This window comes from Terrapene carolina, unplaced genomic scaffold (assembly GCF_002925995.2).
Source record: "Terrapene carolina triunguis isolate 2854851 unplaced genomic scaffold, T_m_triunguis-2.0 Scaffold247, whole genome shotgun sequence".
Classification (NCBI taxonomy): domain Eukaryota; kingdom Metazoa; phylum Chordata; order Testudines; family Emydidae; genus Terrapene; species Terrapene triunguis.
This window is the reverse complement of record NW_020664598.1, coordinates 2,790,654-2,796,385: the sequence shown is the minus strand read 5'-3', so window position 1 is coordinate 2,796,385 and position 5,732 is coordinate 2,790,654.

The window sequence follows — 5,732 nt, the reverse complement described above, 5'->3', positions numbered from 1 at the left end:
TTTTTCTTCCTCTGGCATGTTTTTAAAAAAAGAAAAGTTGTTTTAAATTGAATTTTTTTTCTCCTAAATTATTTTCTGGTTTCAGTGTCTTTTCTTTCAAAATGTTGCTGGTAGTTTGGTTGTATGCGAGGTCTGATTTGTTTGGTTTGGTTTTGCAGACAGCTGAGCAAATGTCTTGACTGGATTCTGTGTGTGTGTTGAGTCTTGATAAGTCTCAGCGGTGCTGCTGCCGCCTCTTATGCTCTCTTGCAACAAGAAAAAAGGTAAAATCAAGTGGGAGGAGAGAGAGTAGCAGGGAGAGAGCTGGTGGGTCTTTATTTTAGTCTGCAAGAAAGAGAATAAGGTGTCACCCTTTCAGCTGTTCTTTTAAAGGAGAAGAGAGGGGTGGAGACAGCTAGCAGCAACTCCTTTCTTGGCTGTATATCAAAGACAGAGAAAAAAAATCTAATAAGGCACTGACAATTCAATACTCACCAAAATAAAAAAGACCCTCAATAATAAACATAATTTATATTGGCGATGTCCCTACACTCACATAGAAGTAGGGAGAGAAATTCCTTCAGGACTGAGAGAGAGATAAGGAGAAGGGCATTCCCAGCAGAGCAGTTGAGTTTTTTGGCCCAAGACTAAGACTTTCACTGTTGCAACTCATAGCATTTTTTCCCCTGCCCTGCCATCCCACTTGCTCTGGAGGGAGATATCATTTTAATATCTTCAATCTCTTTGTGTGCAGAAGAAAGCCAAAAAAATTCAAACATTGTTACAACAGAATTTGTGTTGCTCTTGGCACTAAAAGGAATTTTGCCGCATGATTATCTCCACATGTAATAAACATCCGAAGGGAAATTAAGCAAGGAGGTATTTGCTGGGGGGAAGCAAGAGGGTTAGTTAACAGGTGAATTCAAGATAAAGTCATATCATGACTTCTCATAAACTCATGCCTTCTTGAAAACTCACATGTTCTCTTCACGAACAAAATGACACACTTAACAAAACACACACATATACAAATCACACCTGCTTTCTCACACACTCATGTACCCACCCATGCTCTCTCCTACACACACAGCCTTATACACTCACACACACAAACTGCATGCTCTTTCTCTAACACTCTCACTCTTGACATACGCACAACCATATGCATACTCTATCGGAGTCACGCAATCAGAGATACTCACAGGCACTCTCTCACACTATCAACACAATTAGACACCCATAATCACATACTCATGCATCCTGACAGACACATCCACATGCTCTTCTCTCTCTCACATGCACAAACACTCACACATTTGGAGCTAAGGTGCTTGCTCTTGTGATTTCTCTGATAGAGAATTTTAGCTTCATACCCCAGGGGTCCCAGGGCACTGTACGCAGCAGAGAGAGAGAGATCCTGATGGCACAGCGACAGCCTAGGCAAAGACCCCAGCCGTTCTCTGCTCAGCAATGGTATGAATGTAGCGGCAGCTATTAGAACCCCATTCACTGAGGGGAGGGATGCTGGTTAAGATGCTGGAGTTACTCTTCTAGAAGTGCCCTGTGATCTTTAACTTCTCCATGATCAGCAACCACAAGAGATGGGCAGAAGGGTGTCCAGTGTAATGTCTCCTCTGCAGTGAGGCCCCGGACATCACAACTTCTCCCAGCTTAGCTATTCATACCTAAAGGGCCTGACTTTGAGCTCATATTCTCTGGTGTAAATCAGGAACCTGTGGAGTACCTGACTGCAGAATCAGATTCTCCGTATCTACGTCTCCCATAACAACACAGCAATCTCTTCTGCTCCCTACTTCCAAGAGAAATGTAACCTAACTCACAAAAGCATAATATTCACATAGAAAGGGTGGGCAAAGCTAAGTGCTCTGAGTTAGCACGGTACATGGGCTGCCTTCATCCTAAACCAGGAAGCAAGAGACCAGATTCCCTGCTGGTGTAAAGTCACCAGAGCTATGCCAGTTTACACTAGCTGAGGATCCAACCCATGGCACACAGGTGCAGGAGGAAAGGCTTGGGATGGAAGGGTGTTGAATCAGACCCGAGCCTAATTCCAGAACTGAAGCATGGGAAGGCAGTGTCTGATATACCCCTCTAGCATAGTGCCACCTCCCCAATATATCGCAGATCTTAAAGGAGCTTTCTCTTAGATCTTCCAGTCCCATTAGTCACACTCCCCACTAATACCATTAGTGTTACTGCTCCCTTCATTCTCTAGGCGTGGTCCACTGACCATCCTAGCTGGGTCCACATCACATCAGTCATCACACATATGAACATACAGGGTCAGATCCTCAGCTAGTGTCAATGGGCATACCTGAACTGATTTCAGTAGAGCTACTATGATTTACATCAGCCAAGATTATGGCCCATAGACCCCACTGGCTGTGTCTACTCACCCAGGACTGGACCAGCGTGGGCGTGGGAGCTGATCAGCACTTTACATACATCAGTCAAAGCGAGTGGGGCTAAGGACCAAGCTAGCAGGAAGTGCTGCATCTTTTCTCTGAGACACAAGACATTAGGAAATGTTGTACGACTCTAGGGTCTGCTTTTGGGGGACTGGCTTTTCTACATCCAGCTAAATTACGTGTAAGGTCGGATGGAAATAAAGTTATTTGTTTTGATGTGGATGATGCGGGGGAATTTTTAGAAGCCCAGCAACAGTGAAAAGCTAAATCCCAATTGAATCTTTAAACGACAAGGAAGAGGATGTTTGGAAGTTGACTAATCATCCACCTGTAACCCTGGCTGAAAATAGAACTAAATAATATTCAGAGGCTATTTATTTGTCTTTTCTGTTTTTAACACAGGGACAGATTTTTCTCTTGTGAAAAATCTTAAAGGTACTGGGCCAAATTCAGATGTGGGCAGATGCAACTCCACTGAGCCCAACACCAATTCTCTGGGGCTGCCCCTGCTTACCCCAGCTCTGAACTTGGCCAGCTCCCTGTTCTCTTTATTTCAGTGCTTTTATGAAATAGGATTGCTGCTCACCTCCTTCTGTCCAGAATCGTCACCTTTCTACTGAGGCGATCGCACCTTCTATAAGGACTGCTGTGAGACATTCATTTGACTCCAGAGCACTTTGGAGGCCAGTGGCAATGTCATTAAGTTGTTATGTCACATCACAACAGCTGGACACTGCATTGTCATTTGCAAATTGCAGTGGGATGAGGTTTAGATGCAATGGGATGATGTTGAGCCAAAATGTCATTATGTGTCATCATGACTTGATGAGGCAATGTCACAACCTAGTGATGGCTGAGCAGATCCCATCAAACAAGCCACAAATATGACAGCCCTACAGGATCCCTCCACGTTCGATAGCCTGGAGTTTTAATTATGAAGTTTTTTTATTAGAAATTTTCTCCCCTCTTTAAACAATGAAGAATTGCGTTCATCGTGCCCCAATCATTTATTTGTTATTGGGAATTGGTTTAACATGCACGTAAAAGTCCTAAAACAATGTAGATTCCCTAGCACATAAACAGCTTCTCCCCCATCAGCTCAAATGTTGGCAAAAAATTCTCGGCTGGCCACAGATCACATATGCAACATGTGAGTGTTAATAGCCTTTTCTGAGGATTTTGTAGGGGTAGGAAACAAAATTGGGTTTATAGTGGGAAGCAAGACGCAGCCTGAATTGTGGACACATCTCAGCCTCTCCATGATGAATGCTACTTAAAATTAATCAATAGAAAAAAATAGGAGGTCTGAAAGTCAGGGGTTAAAGTGTCTCAGTATAGCTGAGTGGGTCTCTTAGGACTGGAATAGCAGGTGATACTTCAGAGCAGGACTGAGATATATTGGCTGAATTGTATGGGAGCCCAGAACAGGAAAACAGAGGGTGCTGCTGATGAGGATTAGGGTGTATTAGCAGCAGAGGGTGCTGCAGGGTAGTGCATTGGCAGAACTGTGGGGGGAGGGCAGACCCGGGGTGGAAGAGCAGGAGTGGTATAGGCAAGATTGAGATCCATTAGCAAAGCTTGGGTGGGGTTCCCAGGGACCGAAATAGCAAGAGGTAATTTACCATTATTGCAGCCAGATAAATTCATCCCTTGTGTAACTCCATAGACTTTAGTGAAGTCACAGCTAAAGATGAATTCAGCCCACCTAAATCTTGCTCTATGACTAGCATACACCAGGGGCCAGTTTTGATTTCACATCAGTGGTACTCTGTTGGCTTCAGTGGAGTTACTCCAGGTTTACCCCAGTATAAGTATGATCAGAAAAAGGCTACAGTTGTGTCACCTACACCCCCATTTGTCATTTGCCCAAGAACCTCCCATGGGAGTTGCACCCACTTCTTGAAGGTCAAACTTAGCCCTAAAGGAGTCAGAAAGGAGGCAAGGGAAAGAGGGAAGGAAGGAAGGAGGCAGAGACGGGGTGGGGAACATTGCTTAGAGAAAGAAAAAGCTACAGCTGTTTAGGGTTTGCATATTCTGTCTTTGTGTTGAACTGGAAGGATTACAGGGCCTCTGGGCTCTAATTGCTTTTCAGGTGTTAAATAAAACCCTGGCAGAACAACTACATGGCAGAGAGAGATGCCACCTGGGGAGTTAGTGTTTGGTGTGAGCTGCCAGAACCTCCCAGGGAGTCCCCACTTCCACTGTCACTCACCTGAGCCAGGATTTCCTCTGCCCCTCATGGTGGGCTAGTAAATCTCTCTCACTCTCCTTAAGGGATCCCTGGCAGTGACTGAATGAAAGAAGAGGTTGGGGAAGAGGACACCAAAGGCCAGACCCATGGGACCTTACACAGTTCTTGATACAGAAGGGTTGGGAAAGGGGCTCTTACAATGGTGACTGGCACTGCTCACCCCCCACACACACCTGGGGGGTGAGGGGGGGGGAGAATGGGCAACCTCTTTGTCCCTCCGTGGATGTATGAATGAGAGAGAGAGATACAAAGAGAGGATAAGATATAGCAGAGTGGGAGGATTGATTTATACCTCAAACCTACCTGTATGCATGTATTTTTATGTGAGAGAGTGAGAGAATGCACCTCTCACAGTACGTACATACCCTGCTCTCCCCCACAAGTTTAGGGCAAAGGGTAGCCATCTCCTTACTCTGGCAACATTTTACTATGTGTATGTATCTCCTCCCAACCCCACTCCCCATCTCTTTCCTGTTTTGATGGAAGGAAAAAATGTTCTGCTTTCCTTCTTTATTTTTCCAGACTGGTGACTAGCATTGGAAAGGAATTTCTCTCCCCCAATATAATAAATAATAATAATAATATATATATATATATATGACATACATCAGAGCTCATCCTGTTGTTTTTGGATATTAATATATTGCTTTTGTTTCCTAATTGGGTGGGGCTCAGCCCCACCCCCCAAACAGCCATCCCACCCTCAGTTCCCCTTCCCCTCCACTCACCGTCCTCATGTCCTTCGTCCATCCAGAAGCAGCGGCAGAGAAAAGGAAGCCCGCTGAACAAGAACAAGGGTAAAAATAGCCCCGGCAGTTACTCAGCTCCTGAGAACATGATAACATGACTCATGATGTGAAGTAAAAATGAGGAGCGAAAAACAAAAGTGATCATTTCTTCTCCCCCCCCCCATGCATTATTATTTTTCATGGCTAAAGAGAAAACTAAATATCAATTGTGTCCCTTTTATGCCAGTGGAGATGCCTGGTTAACAGTCCTGGAGGCTGAGTGCCAAAATCATCTATGGTGTAACTCCAGTGAAGCCACTCAAGTTACGCCTGAGATGGATGTGA